The following is an 18007-nucleotide window of genomic DNA, read 5'->3' on the forward strand; positions in this document are numbered from 1 at the left end:
CTGTGCGTGCTGCTGGAAAAGTAGCCCTTGCAACAGCCTCATGTGGCATTGCTGCAACATTACTTCCAAAAGGAACCACCTTTCACAGCCGCACCAAGTGCCCCATTGTACTCACAGAAGAGTCAATGTGTGCTATCACCACAGGATCCAGTACAGCAAAACTCATCATGCAATGCGCCCTGTTCGTCATCGATGAGGTGTCCATGATGGATCGCCGTGCTGTCGAAGCTGCAGATCGAACATTCCGGGAACTCAGAAAATGCCCAAACCTTCCATTTGGAGGTAATGCCTTTTTAAAACCTGCACCATTCATTACATTTGGCACAATTTACATTCTGACATGTCTACATTTACACTATATTGCAACCATTTAATTCTCTGGACCCTAACCCTAACCCTACATCTGTGCCAGCAAATTGTTACAAGAAAAACAACTACAAAAACAACACATTATATAATCTCATTCATAACAAGTGTAACTAATGTAACACCTTTGTCACCCTCAGGTATTACCACCATATTCAGTGGAGACTGGCGGCAGATCCTACCAGTCGTTCCCCATGGCACACGACCGCAGATCATTTCACGATGCCTGAAGAGTTCCCCTCTTTGGAACCATGTTCACACCATGCAACTCACAATCAACATGCGCATAACACATGCGACTGCAGGAAACATGGAAGAAGACATGTTGTTCCACCAGTTTCTCCTTGATCTGGGAGAGGGAAAGATCCCCACAATTCAAGAAAAGGGTGAATTCACTGTTGCAATTATGGATCGCTTTCTCCTACCAGGATCAACTCTGCATGATATGGTCGACTGGGTATTTGAGAACCTTGCCCAAAACATGCACAACCACCAATGGCTTTATGAAAGGGCAATCCTCTGCCCAACTAATGCAGAAGTGGACACGGTCAATCAGTACATTGCCCACAAATTCCCAGGTCAGGAGCACATCCTCCACAGTGTGGATACCGTGCAAGCACATGACAGCCATAACTACCCAGTGGAATTCCTCAACACACTCTGTCCGTCAGGCATGCCACCCCATCGCCTGTCACTGAAGGTTGGTATGATCATAATGCTCCTACGGAACTTTGACACAATCCATGGCCATTGTAATGGCTCACGCTACATCCTGCAGCAAGTCTGCCCACATGTTCTCCTTGCACAGCTGGTATCTGGGATTCATGCCGGCGCCCAGCTACTCATCCCAAGGATTCCCATTTCACCCTCTGAGAATATTTTCCCCTTCACTCTCATCCGCAAACAGTTTCCTGTACGCCCATGCTTTGCCATGACTGTTAACAAGTCACAAGGTCAATCACTGACACGCGTGGGTGTATACTCTGTCAAGGACTTCTTTTCACATGGACAACTCTACGTGGCAGCAAGCCGAGTTGGCAACCCCCTGCAACTCCGAATCTTGCTACTCAATGACGACAACACCAATGTTGTATACAAAGAAATATTGACCCATACATAATGCCTTCCATACTTTCCAAAAAGTATTCATTGCTTTTATTCATCATAAACATATTCTATATTGTTGCACAACTATGACACCATTGGTAGTCATGATACTGTAATTGCAAAGTATGATGTACTGTTGTTCCCTTTCTGCTGCTCAAGTATGTTCAAATTTCTGTTCTGTCATGTAATTGAGTTGTTGTTTTTTGAAAGTGTATACATTTTTTTTTTTCTGTGAAAAAAACAAATAGATATATTGTTTTAAAAAAAGTATGTTCAAATGTATAATAAACCAACCCCTCTACAGATTTACCAACACTGTCTGTCTCCATGCATTGCACTCCTCCATGGGTTAAACAAATCTACAATTGCGTTACCAATTCCCCAAACACAGCCTGACACAGAAAGCCTACTTTCAATCCCTCATATATTGTACACACTGCACATAATTTGAAGCACATCAAACGGGTAAGGACTAGTCTATACTATAATTTTGCGAATGTCTGAGTGAGTGTCTGTCTGTCTGTCTGAAACAGCGTTTCTCCTCAGTGGCTGGAGCAATTGATCTGAAATCGCATCACCATTAGCATATGAACACACCTAACATAACTGTGAAGCCCGTTTGTCACTTTCACAAATCATATACTGTATATTAGCATTTTTATGGTGTATCTACTATCTATTCTGCATCTAGCATGAGGCACATCTATTCTGCATCTAGCATGAGGCAACATGTTTAACCAGCTCTCTCTCTGTGTGTGTGTGTGTGTGTGTGTGTGTGTGTGTGTGTGTGTGTGTGTGTGTGTGTGTGTGTGTGTGTGTGTGTGCAGGCAGGCGGGTGTGTGCGCAGGCGGGTGGGCGGGCGGGCTGGGGGGGGGGGGGGGGTTAGCCATTAAACGAAACGGGTATTTCTTACATTGATGCTCCTACATATTATCATGCAAGCACCAGTTAAAGTTACTTTCCATCCCTCATATACTGTATGCACAGTGCACATCCCATAACCCACACACTGCACATCATTTCAGTGCTCATATCTTTGAACGGGTAAGGGCTAGTACTGGTAAACAGTGAAGTCAGCTCCAGACGTCAACAGATTAGTGATGGGCAATCCCGTTCATTTCAGTGATCGGATCATTTCGTTCACGTTCACGGTAAAGATCCGTTCAAAAGATTCGTTCAAATGATTCGTTCATAGCGCGATCGTCCCGTGAAAAACACAATCGCGGGAGCGTTTTTATTACATCGCGAGTACAGCTAGCCGTCGCGTCCTGTCTGCCGGCCGGGGCTTTTAGGGGGAGGGGCGGGGGTGTGAACGAAAGTGTGAACGACCCATTTCAGGGATTTGAACGAATCGTTCACGAGTCATGCTAATGATTCGAATCTTATGAACGAATCACTCATGAACGACACATCACTACAACAGATGGGCAAGTCAGACACAGCCACGTCTCTGCTCCCTCCAGAGCTGGGACTGCCTGTCAACCTCCATCATTAGTTCAATTAGCCTAGCACTTTGAACACATTGTTAGGGATTGATTGAAAGGATGCATGAGTTAATAAGCCTGCTAGTTATGGTATGGTAGACGATGTCATGCTGATAGAAAAATAGGGAAGACAAAATATATGCACAATCTACTGTATATGCTGTATGTGTACTGTACGTCAGGGTCCAAAATATATTTAACCAATTTCATCGCCATCGTTTGTGTATCCTTTTTTAAAACACTATAGGTGTATGGTTTGTCAAAAATAGATACAGTAGATATTTTTGAAACTTCTGAAAACGTTTGAAAATGTGTAAAGTTGTAAAGTAGTACAAATTGGCAGCAATTGCTGATACAGATGTAAAAATAAAATAATCATTGATATAATGGTCTAGAACAGGGGTTGGCAACCTTTTTGAAATGAAGTGCCATGTTTTAATCTTTCTTGATAGTGTGCCATATCAGTATTTAGTTTGGTTATGACAACTTGTCAAAATTGAATATTTTATACAGATCTTGATCAATATAGGCCTACAACCTTTATTTCTTTTTCTTTTTTACTGCAATAACAGGATTAGGACTAAACTCCTGGCCATCATGGACAACCCCTCTCACCCCCTACATGACCCTGTGAAAGGGCAGAAAAGCTCCTTTAGCAACAGACTGTTACATCCAACTTGCAAAAACGAACGCTATAGGAGAGCTTTAGATCTTAGATGCATTTCTTTTAGATATTTATTATCATCATGTGTTTTCATTGACGTTTTTATGAGCTGCTGTAACGCTTGAATTTCCCCTCGGGGATCAATAAAGTACCTACCTACCTACCTACCTACCAATGAACATTGGACTCAGCAATAACCTCACCTATCTTCCAGACTCCCTCGCCAGAGTATGAATGAATGTAAGATTACGTGCAGGATGTAATTTGCAGATGAGAGGGGACTTCCAAAAACAAAATAGTTCATTTTAAAAGAAAAATCCTATCTCTGGCGTGTGCCAGTGTGCCAGTGATCACCCTCCCCTGTGCCAATGTTGGCACCCGTGCCTAAGGTTGCCTACCCCTGGTCTAGCTCTGAGCTAACAACCTGACACACCAGTTGGAAGCAAATCAATGTGTTTGAGAAGGGTGGGGTTGTTAAACTGATCAAACTCCATTTGATTAACAGCCTGACTTAAGAATGATGTTTGATTCAGTTGCTTTGCCACATTCAATTTCCCCAGCATTTGGCACATTTTGTTACTAATCTGTTAAAAGCTGAATATGAAATGTCCCAATGGAAATTGGGTGCATGTATATATGCATGCATTATATGCATGGAAGAAAACTGGTTAAAAATCCTGCTCAACGTACACCATTCTCTCAATTGTATTATCTGGTAAAACTGTGGGTGTCATGGTCTGGTCTGGTCTGTTATTAGCTCTCAGTTTGTGTCACAAGCTCTGGCACAGAGATACAATATGCATGCACCAAACCAAACCCAATAATTTGTTGACCAGGATCCCCCAGGGGTCTATGCCTGGTCCCCTCGTTTTCTAATCTCAAAATAGCCCATCTGCAAGTTCACAACGCGCCACTATAGATCTGCTATTCTCTGCCAATGCTTGTCTATTACATTACATGCCCAGATTAGGAACGCTGGGTTCAAATTTAAACTCCATCATATGCATGGCATGGCTTCCATCAGTTGCTTGCTACACCATGGAAACAAAGGACTACAAACCAAGCTCACAAACGCTTAAGTATGGATGTACTGTACCTTCTACTGTACCTTACCGCACCATCTATATATATAATACTACATTAGTAATCTGAACATTCCCTATTGCACATCAGTTTTTCACTGGAATCGGTTATTTTTGATGGTCGTAGTATAAACTATAAATCATCGTCCACCCAGTCTGCAGTTCCTAGGGTTGGAGACTTCACCCGTTAGCCCAAAGGGAGACATCCAGACTGATGAGAAGTGATGAGAAGTGTGGGATGGAGGTGAGGATGGTCTACTCTAAATGGTCTAAATCGCGATTTTTATGGGTCACTTACGACTCGAGTAAAAATCCCATTTCCTTTTCCTAAATCTAAAAAATGTCAGCTTGTAGATCTTCTATTTTCTCTAGTTTGAGTTCCAGGCCAAATTTCTCTCTTTGGTCTTGAGCTAAAAGGGAACCACTGGTCTAAAGACCTCAAGTCCCAAAAGAGACATTAGATTAGTTTGCCCGGGACCCAAACTAGTGAAAACAGCAGATGTACAAGCTCACAGCTTCGTGCCGTGTTGTGAGCTAGTAAATCTGCGATTTTGAACTACTTCTTTCACTACTGGAAATTATTTTTTTAAATTTAATTTATGAATTACCTTTTTCTATATATATATAATTGTGGAAAAGTTGTGATTCCTTTATTTAAACTTCAAAAATGAAGGAAATAAAAGGGGATGTTTCCAAAAAGGACTGTCTGCGACCCAAAAATGGATCCTGACCCACTGTTAGGGAAACAGTGATCTAAATGGAGGAAGGCTCATAGTACTATTGAAACTTTATATGGGGGCGGGGGTTAATGGGGAGAAGGATGGCTGGAGGGAAGGTGTGGGGGGGAGGGGGGGGACCCCTGCAATCTATCCCCAACAGGGAAATAAGCTCTTAAAATTAGGGGCAGGAGTGGGGGTTCCCACTCTGAAAGAACAAAGGGGCCAGTGCTGGGGGCTGTGTGTGTGTGTGTGTGTGTGTGTGTGTGTGTGTGTGTGTGTGTGTGTGTGTGTGTGTGTGTGTGTGTGTGTGTGTGTGTGTGTGTGTGTGTGTGTGTCACATGAGCGAGGTCATACTCAGACAGATTCACACGGCTCGGGCACCTCAAAAACAAAGGGGCTGCTGTCATCGGCATACAAACATACACACACGCACACACACACACGCCTGGCCCACGCTCCAGCACATCCCAGTGACACTAGCACACGCGTGCACACAAACACGTACACACACACACACACACACACACACACACACTGTAAAGAAATGCTGACAAGACATAATGTGACATGCTGTGAAACACACACACAGTCTAGTCAGGAAGTACAGTTTACACTTTGCCGCACACATACACTCTCCTGCCCCACGGTCCAGCACATCCGAATGACACTAGCACACGTGCGCGGGCACACACACACGCGCGCACACACACACACACATATACCCCCACTCACTCCAACCAGCCTAGCCAGTAACATAGTCCCACTGGGGCCAGCTGATGCCAGAATTGCTGGGCTGATGATGAAATGATCACCCCCACACCATCTATTCATCCCTATACCTAGTAGGCCACACACACACACACACACACACACACACACACACACACACACACACACACAGACACACTGTTTTGACCTTATTTGTGTACACTCTGTTGGGGAGGCTCGCTAAGTACAAGAATTTAACTGCCTGCAGTGTTGCCACAGCGGTATTGTAAACTAATGTGCATGAGACAATAAAAAAGCTAAAAAAAAAAAAAAAAACACCCTCCTGCCTTCACAAGAGCTTGGCTGAAATCTGCATATCATCTTTTCTGTTTACCTTCACTCATTCTACATCCATGCCCTAACTTGAACTTTGACCCTTAGCCTCGTCATATCTTGTTTCAACCAGGACATTGTGTCCATTAAAGGCAGAGTGAGGCGAGGGCCACACATACGGTACACAGAACCACGCGCGCGTGCACACACACACACACGCACACAGAGTCAGAAACTGCACAACCTAATGTCATTTTTTTTTTTTAATATCAAAGATAAGGAACTTTGTTTGAATTGTTTAGCCAAAGCTTTAAATTCCACTAAAAGAATAAAACATAAGTCATGGCTGTGTCTTCTTCGTGAAATAAGAATATGCAGTATATTCAATTCATCTTCTACTTTGTTTCAGGCCCAGCTCGACATCAAGGATGTAAAATCTACATTGTGTCATTTTAAGCTGGAGATCAGACACTGTAATAGAAATCACCACTAATCAAAACCAGGACAACCCTCATACCCATGCAAGACTGTTTCTGAACTAAGGCTCTTTGTGTTGGGATCCTGTGTGTGTGTGTGTGTGTGTGTGTGCGTGCGTGCGTGCGTGCGTGCGTGCGTGCGTGCGTGCGTGCGTGTGTAGAGAGGGAGGGTGACTAGAAATAGAGACGAGGGAGACATTAAAGTCTACATGAAACTGAAAACAGAAACAATGTGACATACTTAAAACTGTATGTCATGTACAGTATGCTCACATTCAAAAATGAAAATAACTAAATATATACATTTTGATCCACAGAGCCAGAGAAATGTTTTTCTTTCTCCATTCTTGCTCTGCAATTGCTATTGTGTTCTGCCATATGTGTTGCCATGCATATATTTCGCTGCGTATTTTCTTTGTTGTTCATATTTATTGGTGTAATACACGTTTTAATGCTATTCATCATTTTATTGACGTTCATTTCTGCTCTGAATTTTATTTTCTGTTCTGTCATGTTTGTTTTGTTACTCCTGATGTGTTGTGTTGTTTTGCACTGTACTGTATGTGTGTGGCAAAATAATTTCCCTCTAAAGGATCGCTTCACCGGGATCACATTTTGTTCACTGAAGAAAAATAGCCTGTCATTCTTTCATTCGCAGGTTCAATTCGCTCTCAATTTCTTTGTGCAAATGAATGCTCAAATGTCTAGGCTGGATACCATGTATACCTAAAGTGTCCATCTGGAAGTACTGGAAGTACAGTCAGGGCTACAGGACGTCCTGGTAGGATGGACAACATGTAGCCCTCTACTTCCCGTACTTCCGTTTACACACTGTCTGCAGTAGTTCTTTTTCAGGCTTGATCTGCTTGTGAAGTGGAGATAAAAGGTTACAACTGACTGCAAAATGAAACAATATTTTCATTAGTTAATTTATTTCACCCAAACTCTTTTGAATGAATAATTTGTGAACGACACAACACTACAAATCAGTTGACAGCAAGCGGAGCTAACATAGTTTTCATGATAAGATTTTTTTCAAGCAATCGTTATAGACATGTTAAGTAATGGTGGAATCACAGTGCATCATTCACAAAGGGCAAGACAGGGGCAAGCAGCCATGTAAACAACACAGACATCAGACTGAAAAAAATAAACAAAACATAAATACACAATGCAGTATAGAAATGTAAAGGGCAGACCAACTTAAGCAATGAACTAGCAACTAATAAATAATATATTAGCAGCAGGCCTTGACATTATAACTGGACCGCTGATCTGGACGCACAACAGAAAAACTCTCTGATATAATTACCTTGGTTGATCACGTGATTTCAATTATGTATCAGTGAGAGCAAATTGGCTGCTGTCTGTGTGAATAGAATTAATTAGGCCTATATAGCCTCCAGAACCTGGTTAGTCAGTAATTCCAATCAGCCACAGACAGAGATATAGTGCAAAATGTAAGTACGCACACACACAAACAAGCATGCAAACCAACACTCTGGCATAAGAAGAAAAACATACTATACAGGCTCATAATGGACATGAGCAGTTGCAAAAACATGTATTTTAAATAAAGATGAGAAGGTTAAATGGACTAATGTGTATGCTGGCACAGAGACTAGAGTGGGCCTATTCTATTCCGAGCGAAATATGACCATTCCTATCCCTGAGCCTCCAGTCTAAGCCTGGAATTCCTATACCATACATAGTCGTATGCCGTACAGAGTACAGGCGGCATTCCTAGCTATACAGTCCTGCCAGCTACTGGCTTTTCCCATGGCTACAACAGCTATAAGCTCATTCGAGCAGTGAAAAAAACATTAGTCAGCATTTTCTCCTCTTTGGTCTTTAATACTAGATAGTCACATTTTATTTTGGCACTATACTAGTGAGCTTTTAATTTAATGTTTATAATGTAGCCTAGTGTGAAGACTTAAAAGTGTAAAATGTTGATCTTTAGTGAGTCCTGAAACCTGGTTTATAATGTATAAGAATTGTTGATTCATGGACTACACTGAAGGTCTTGTTACACTGAATAAACTGTGCATGGACAGGCCCCTCGCTGAGCAAAGCAACCACCTACACAAGGCGCTGGGTGTAGTGGTGGCCAGCTTCCTGGTCTGCATGTGTGTGACTGTGACTGCATGAAAGGGTATTGGTGCTGAAGAAGATCAGCACCGAGACTTGTCCTTGATAATGAGGTTAACTATGGACCTGTTGGCCTGGATTCTGGAATATAGTACACAGCAGACTAGAGCAGAGTACTTCAGCCCATGTGTGATCGCTCACGTTGCTGTTTCTCCCGCTCCTACCCGGAAATTAACCACATTGAATCACCTGTTGACTTTGTGTTCACCGGACATCCCAGGTAATTGAGTAAATATCTGAAATGACAATTAACCTCCCAATAGAATATATTAGAAAACCAGCTGTACCAGGGGTCCCCTGAAGACCATGGGCTGAGGAATCCTCATTTACAGGGTGTTCTGGTGGCTCAACTAGGTAGAGTATGTCACAGTGTTTTTGAGACCCAATGAGATTGAGACCAGGAGCGCTTATTTTCTATTGACCATGACGGAGGCGCGCCGTCTCTGTCTCAGGCGACTTTGATCCACGGAGACTCCGCCGAGCGAGCGGTAGCGAGCAAGTCGCTGTGTCGAGCATTTCTAAGGTCGGATGAGCCGACTCAGCGCTGGTAGAAGTTGTAAACCAGGGGGACAGAATAGTAAATATTGTTGTGGGGATTGCTTTTGCGACCGACTGCCACTCAAAGGGACTAACTGCACTAGCAAACGAGCCTGGTCTCAATCTCACTCAAAAACAATGTAACATTCAGTATATACTACAGTATGTATCACAAAGATACAGATCACCTCCTACACAGTACAATCCTGAGTGTTACTTTAACTTTGATAGTGTAACTCACTCTGTGTTCAAAGTAACCCTACTGGTGGACAGTACTAAAAAGAGCTGTTCCTACAACAAACAGTCCAACCTGTCCATCTGGTTATTGACTCTGATTCTCTATCTCACTTTCTCTCTCTCTCTCTCTCTCTCTCTCTCTCTCTCTCTCTCTCTCTCTCTCTCTCTCTCTCTCTCTCTCTCTCTCTCTCTCTCTCTCTCTCTCTCTCTCTCTCTCTCTCTCTCTCTCTCTCACACTGCTGGCATTGCATTACACTACACAGGACCTCCTAATAATGGCATTCATTCCATACCCTATTCTTACCCCTTCCTGCTATAGTACATAGCTAACCTTAACCCCAACCTCAAGTTTAAACTCATTCAAAACCCCACCTTAAACATGTCATATATTTTTATGTTTTACCTTGTGAGAAACATATGTCCTCATATGTTCACATGCACACACTGTTTGACTGGATCAATGGGTTTGACACAGGGCTCCACAGGGACACCCAGGGAGAAATTGAAAGGGGTGATGATTAATTATTAAAATAGAATGGGCAGCCAACATCTGCCAACATAATGACACCAACTTGCAGATTACCATTTACGTAAAAAAGCAAGAACTAGTTATGTCTTCCACTATATATATATCTCCTATGTTATCACATTGATCATTGCACATCTGCTTTAATTAAGTCCAGTTGGTCCAATCCTGTTTACTTCTCTTCTAATGCTAAACACTGTACCCCCTATATAGTAATGTAGGTTGCTTTGCAGGCTTTGCAGCTGCTATGATAAAATGTTCTGTCAGGGATCAATTAAGTCTTATTTTATCTTAAGACATCTTATCACTTCGCCTCCAAGTTTGGGGGGTCTTGAGCCCTCTCACACTAGAGAATAATTAACACTGACTATCGGCCTCAAAGGTCTCCAGCTGCCGACCTGCAGTCAGGTTTAAAAATCAGGCAAATTCTCACTAGTCAGAAACAAGTTTCAGGTTGCTGTCGTCTGTGAGTGTAAATCATCTCTGGTTTATCAACAGGTCACTTCTAAGCTATCATTTGTGGGCCACTGATGTTTAGGACTCCTGGATTTTTGTTAAACATCTTCTGGGGTCACAGTGATTTGTGGTGATTCAGAGTGGATCTTTATCTAAACATTCCTTGTATTTACACACACAAATTCCACTTTATAAAATTGGGGACACATGCCCCCTTCAAATATTCGAAACCTAGCCTAATAATACCTTTCATATTTAAAGGGCACATTCTCACCAGGATGTTTTACTGCGATTAAAACAAATCCTGGAGCGCATTGTTGGAAAGTGCCCTTCGTTTGAGCTGGTGTGAAGGCTCATCTGAATACTGATGCGGATCAAACAAACAAATATAAAAACTGTAAAACTCTAAAAACTGTGGTCTCGCTTCCCTTACAAGTGCCCCAGAGTTCGGTTATGAATGCAATCCGCGTCAAATGCAGGGAATGAACCAAAACATGTAGCATTGTGTGTTGAAGAATTAGTAAACACAGGGGGAGAAGTACAGTACACGGGTGTTTCTCCCGTCTCTGGCACTCACGCCTCCCAGCACTGTACTGTACACTTTAGTTATTGTTTTGTCAATGGAAGTTCAGTTCAGTTCTGATTAGGCTCAGTGTCAGAGGTCAGTGAGGATACACTTGCACTCCATCCACAATGTAAAACAGAACATAATATTCACTGTCACTGATGCTTGGATAATGTACAATGTATAAGTCTGCATTGTGTCAGTGTCACGGTCACTATATTTCTGTGTGCTACAACTCAAACCTAAATCCAAGCTCTTTGCTGATGATTTTTGGCAAAATATGTCAGAGAAATGCTAAAAAATAGTGAACATATAGTTTTGCTTTTGTGTGACTAAGTATAATAGGGCTCTTTACCTATGTTCTTCATATAACTGGTCGTCATACTCATCATGGCACTTGGTCTGTGTCTAAAGAGGAGGGCTGTGGACCACTAAGACTACCAATGACATTGTCAGTATAGGAAGGTTTGGTAATTTTAAGTAAGATTCCACACTTTTATTTTTGAATTAATGCAAGAACAAAGGCTTCTATTGTATGTCAGCATGCTACCTTTCCATGAAGAGAAAGGCTGTAGTTTCTATTATCTTGGCAGGCAACCCCATCGATAATGTCATTGGGAGGCAGGTTTCTGAAATTGTGCCATCTTCTAATGAGGATTTGAGACCAATTATAAGAAGATAAGGTAAGTGCTCCTTTGTTTATGTCCCCCTATCTGTGACCTCTGATTCCTTGACTGACTCTGATGCTATCAAAATAGAACGACAATATAGGCTACATTGAAATGAAAACTAAAAGTGACAAAACAATGGCTTATAGCAGGACTAATATATAGTCAAACAGGCCAAACTCAGGTCAAACTCATCTAGGGTTTAAGTCCTTTTTTTTTTGTTTCAGGTAATTGTCAGTATGAAGCATAAAATGATAAATGTCTCTATAAACAAGTCACAGTCAGCTCAAATAGCCTACAGTACATCTTGTGTGGAAAGACCAAACCCAACCACTGGGTGCCTTACAATTACAAAACAAAAATGCCCTAATGTCATGGTGAAACTAACATAATTTGTTGAAGTGATTTTAGATAGTGTGAGTGTTTTCAAGCATCTCTTTGACAGCTGCTACTATCTGAGCCCCAGGCTCCCCTGACTGCTTGCTTTGGCTTGGTGCAATATGAGTCTACAGTACACCAAGTTGTCATTATTCTGACATCTGAGTCTGACATAAAGCGAATTTCGTCTGGAATAAAAATGTGTTTAATCCAATTCCAACAACATTCTTATCAGTTTCAACTTGTGCAGTCCGTTAACATGGGATTGCAAAATGACTGTTTGCAATGCATGCAGGCAGGCTCGCCCTCTCGCCAGAGCAACTGACTAGCGTCATTTTTGTGACCACCACCATGCAATAGCGCAGTTATTGTGGGGCTACGACAAGTGGACGACTAGCCTGCAACTTGTCAAAAACCAAATACAGCAGCTGCTACAGTAACGGCTTATAAGCGAACCCTTTTGAATAAATATAATATTCTAAAAAAAATGCCTTACCTGTTTCTTAAGTCTATGGCCGCCGGGAGCTGGCGGTTGCCATTTTAAAGCGGTTAATTTTCCTTGCCATAAAACAAGAAATTATTGATTCCAGTGTGTAATTGTTGATGCTGATCTGTATATAAATTCCCGAGCGATTAATAGTTTCCGTCTTCTGATATTGGCCGTTATTTCGCACACGTATCACGTCGACATCATGGGTGCCCTAGCTGGCTGGTCCCCGTGTTGTGTACATTGAACAATGCGACCCTCCTCTCCTCGCTGTCCCGGGTATTTGGATGCCGTCTTGCAGAGGTTTTCGCTTTTTCTGTGCATCGCCCTCTCTCTCTTTCAGCGGCGTCTGCACGGTCAGCTACTGTTACACGGACACTGAGGAGCCATCGAATATGGTTGCTCCAGATGTCACTGTTCCGACAACGCATATATTTTTTCAATTAAGTTCAAAGGAGCTTTATTGTTATTGGCATGCGAAAACATGCCAAAGAGAACGGTCAGGCAGGCGAACGGCGTGGTATTCTAAAGCTTTTGGAACAAATAGCAGCATTCTTTTCTTTCTCAATACGATTTAAATAGTATAGGAACAATAAAAACTCAGATTTTAAATTATTTTAAAGGTAGCAGCTCTGTTTCATACTCTAAATGTCAATCAAGTGTTTGTAGTCCTTGACTCCTTGGTGGTTGTATTCCATTCTCTAGCCTTCTTTTATCTGTGGTTAGTATGTGTCTGGGCAGGTGGCTAGAAAGTGTAGCAAATTAATGCATACAATACTAACAGCTGAGCCAGGAGGACGCAAACCAAAAGTGACCCGTCCCCCGCGCCAACACATTTCGATAGGTTACCAATTTTGCTGTAACGTACTCCGGCGAGCTCGGGTCGGGAATCGAACAATGGAGAGGAGGAGAGCGCCATCTTGCGGATATGCGTTGCAAGCGGCACACAGACGCCACATGAAGACTGTTGTAGTAATCAAATCAAATTTGGTGCCACCAAAATGAGGATAGGATAACAACAAGTGATAGGCTACATTGACCCAGGGATGAGCAGTAGTTGTGATAACCTACACATTTTTGAAATACCTATTTTAAATGTTTTTGTTAAACTGCCCACAAAAAAAACGTTAGGTTTTGGTGGTCGATCCGGGTGTTCGACCTAATGACACGTTACCGATATGGTGACCCTGAAGTTTTTTTCCGCTCGAGCACCCTAACTAAATAACTAGAGCATGGCCTGTACATCTGGGCCAAATTTGGTGCCTTTAACACTGAATAGCACGAAAATAACCCTATGGCTTGGGACTATTGGTGAAATATTGTCCATGTAGGTGAGTATGCTAATTGAAGCGAATTGTGCTAATTATGTAAATTGCTAAACATGCAAGTTAGCATCTGGCAGTTTCTAAATGCTGGGTACGCATACTCAACATTTCTAACATAAAACTTTGGTACACTCAACATGTCTGGGTTCACAATGCCCTGCTAGAAAAACCAGCACAAGACCAGCACCAGCACAAACCAGCGCATGTTGTGTTTTCGTCTGGTCTGTGCTGGTGCTGGTGCTGGTTTGTGCTGGTCCCACCATCTAAACCAGCATAAACCAGCACAGACCAGCACCAGCACAAACCAGCGCTTACTGCTGGTCTGTGCTGGTGCTGGTCTGTGCTGGTGTGGTCAGGGAACCCCGGGGGACCCCCCTGAGAAGTGGACCAGGTCTTTGCTAGTTTAATTTGCTCTTTGCTCTGGTGCTTGAATCCTGTTCTGTATTTGACCATATTAGATTGTGACATTATTTTTGACATTGTGGGTGTGAGTGGGATTCGAACCTACTACCTCTGGCACTTCAGTCCTGCTCTTATCCATGGCGCCACTGGAACCTGTTAGTTAACATGGGTGTTTGTCCCTATTTGTATATGACCAGCTTAGACCAGCACAGACCAGCACAGACCAGCACCAGCACAGACCAGCACCAGCACAGACCAGCAGTAAAACACAACATGTGCTGGTTTGTGCTGGTGCTGGTCTGTGCTGGTCTATGCTGGTTCATGCTGGTCTGTGCTGGACCAGCACCAGCACCAGCACAGACCAGACGAAAACACAACATGCGCTGGTTTGTGCTGGTGCTGGTCTGTGCTGGTCTATGCTGGTTCATGCTGGTCTGTGCTGGACCAGCACCAGCACCAGCACAGACCAGACGAAAACACAACATGCGCTGGTTTGTGCTGGTGCTGGTCTGTGCTGGTCTATGCTGGTTCATGCTGGTCTGTGCTGGACCAGCACCAGCACCAGCACAGACAAGCAGTAAAACACAACATGTGCTGGTTTGTGCTGGTGCTGGTCTGTGCTGGTCTATGTTGGTTCATGCTGGTCTGTGCTGGTGCTGGTGCTGGTCTATGCTGGACCAGCACCAGCACCAGCACAGACCAGCAGTAAAACACAACATGTGCTGGTTTGTGCTGGTGCTGGTCTGTGCTGGTCTATGCTGGTTTATGCTGGTTCATGCTGGTCTGTGCTGGTGCTGGTGCTGGTCTGTGCTGGTGGACCAGCATGGGACCAGCACAGACCAGCATAGACCAGCACCAGCACCAGCACAGACCAGCATGAACCAGCATAAACCAGCATAGACCAGCACAGACCAGCATGAAAATTGTGCTGGTCTGTGCTGGTTTTTCTAGCAGGGTGGGGCTCTATGGGCTAGCAAGTAGACTAGTATAGCCGCCATCTTGGAAATATGAAAATTATGACACACCCAATCATAATGATAAGCATTCCAACATGTTTGTAATGGTCAAAAAACATGAAATAGACACCAAAATTGCATTTGTAGCTCATCTGGTTCAAATGTTACAGCCAAAACCGTTTTTGGTGGCGGCCATATTGGATTTGCTACTACGGATTTGGCCGCTATGGTGACCCCGAAGGTTGCCGGCTTGGGCACTAAATAATTAGAGCATGCCCTGGGCTACATCTGGGCCAAATTTGGTGCTTTTAAGATTGATTAGCGCAAAAATATCCATAGGGCCCGGAACTATTGCTGAAATATTATGCTAATGAAATCTAATTATGCTAATTATGAAAATTTCCCAACATATGCAAGTTAGCCTCCGGCAGTTTCTAACTGCTGGGGACCCATACTCAACATTTCTAACATAAAACTTTAGGGTACTCAAAATGTCCGGGTTCATAATGGGGCTCTATGGGCTGGCTAAGGGAGCAAAATGTAAAAAAGAAATCCCACTTTACCCCACTCTCCACCAGTCTCCCCACAAACTCAGAAAGTCGCAAGACCCATGCCCACCCAGGTCAGGTTTAGTCGGGGAGACGGGTCCGACTGCTACAGTCGGATTCTATTGGAGAACGAGAGCGATCAGGTTGTAGCCTAGGGCTAGCTACCTAACGGCTTACTTCGTAAAGTTGACTAATCAACAAGAATTATATAAAATAAAATACCAAATATTAGGGAGAAATAATCGACCGAAGTTATGGATTCAGAATAATTAAAAACACCTAGTTAGACCCCTCGCATCCCACTTAAAGCATATTTTTTGGGAGTGATTTTTTCCCCTATAGTGTATAGTGAGTGAATGAGACCCAGAATTACCCTAGCTGTCAAAGATTTTCCTAGGGAAACTGAATTTCAGTCTTTGTGAGATGTGTTACTAGACACCTTTACAAACACATTGGTGAAGTAATGTTTTGGTAAGGAATTTATTCCAGGATTTGACACTATTTCTAAAGATATCCCCTGACTACATGGAAGAAGTGTTGGAAAGAAACGCAGAAGTTTTGGAAAGAATACAGAATAAACTTGATTGGAAGAAGGAAACAATGATTAGCACAGCTTTGGGTGCAATACATGAATATGATTGTCATTCTGCGAAACTTCATCAAAGCTGAGAGGACAGGCAACTGGAAATTACACTGTTGCCATCTTCACAGCGTATGGACACCGACAATATGCGAAGTCAGCCCATGTGTACCTGCAAATGATGACAGCCCTACCTGAAACACACCCAGATAATTTGAGGAGGGGTTCCACGTAGTGAGGCAGAGTAGCAGGTATTGGGCTGGACTGTCCATGTCCACTGATCTAATTATCGAACAGGTGCTCCTGAGAAGTGAAAACTAAAAACCTTTCAATGCTAGCATGTGTAAACATCAACAATGCCATTAACGGGTGTCTTGAGACCAGTGACCAACACAAAGATCTGTCCAAGGCCAGGCAGACTAGAGATCTCAGTGACACTTTATCCCTGATCAAAGAGAGAGACCCATTCACTGAGAACCCTTCCCTACACAACATTGCTAATGGTACTGTATGACAGCAAAGCAGGGAGTCAGTGTTGAGAAATCAAGGGAAATTGGTTGATTTTGGAGTCTATGGTAGGGAAACCATGTGGAAGAATTCACCTTCAGGAAAGCTAACCAAGCAGTGACACTTGCATCAAGATCATCTGTCAAGGTCAAAGGAGAGACAGTAGTAGTGGATCCACAGGTGTTTTTCCAGCGGCTTGTGGCAGTGAGAGACCGTTGTGAAGATTTGCCATCACTGTTCAAGTATGAACCGAACCGTCATCCTCCTGCTTTGTTTGAATCGTCCTACCTACCGCTTCAGGCAATCTAGGCAGTCCTTGCAGAAGTCCTCTGGAAATCCATTGCAGCAAAGACAACCCAATGGTGTTGTCCAGTATGTCCTTGTTGGGGGTGCACTACTACATCGTCTTCCATGGCCACAAGGTTCCACATATGACAGTGTGTGTGAAATGTATGTCAGATATGTCACACATAAATATGGTACTGCTACTGTCATAGTCTTTGATGGCTACAACGATGAGCCAACAATAAAAGACGCCACCCAACTGTGATGAACAGGTGTTTGTCCTGGTGTGACGTTACACTTCTCTGGTGACATGATCATCCAATCCAAAAAGGATCAGTTCCTTAACAATAAGGAAAATAAACTGCTTCTTAGCTTATCTCAGCGATAATCTAGAGAGGCTGGGTGCATCACAGATCATGCTGATGTGCTCATTGTCCAAACAGCCTCTGCCAGAACAAAG

The 18007-nt window shown here is 43.1% G+C and overlaps 1 protein-coding gene across 2 annotated transcripts in view; it reads right to left on the bottom strand.

Moving 5' to 3' along the window:
• pik3c2b (phosphatidylinositol-4-phosphate 3-kinase, catalytic subunit type 2 beta) overlaps window positions 1-13241 on the bottom strand; it is an 89095-nt gene extending 75854 nt beyond the window's left edge. The window contains exon 1 of one of the 2 annotated variants that reach the window (XM_080728992.1): window positions 12954-13241. The gene's annotated coding sequence lies outside the window, so the exon portion shown is untranslated. Of the gene's footprint in view, window positions 1-10267; window positions 10281-12953 lie in introns of those variants that run through there. The other variant, XM_080728993.1, reaches the window with a different exon arrangement.
• Window positions 13242-18007: the final 4766 nt, after the last annotated feature.

Source organism: Nannobrachium achirus (assembly GCF_963921795.1).
Source record: "Nannobrachium achirus genome assembly, chromosome: 6".
NCBI lineage: Eukaryota > Metazoa > Chordata > Actinopteri > Myctophiformes > Myctophidae > Nannobrachium > Nannobrachium achirus.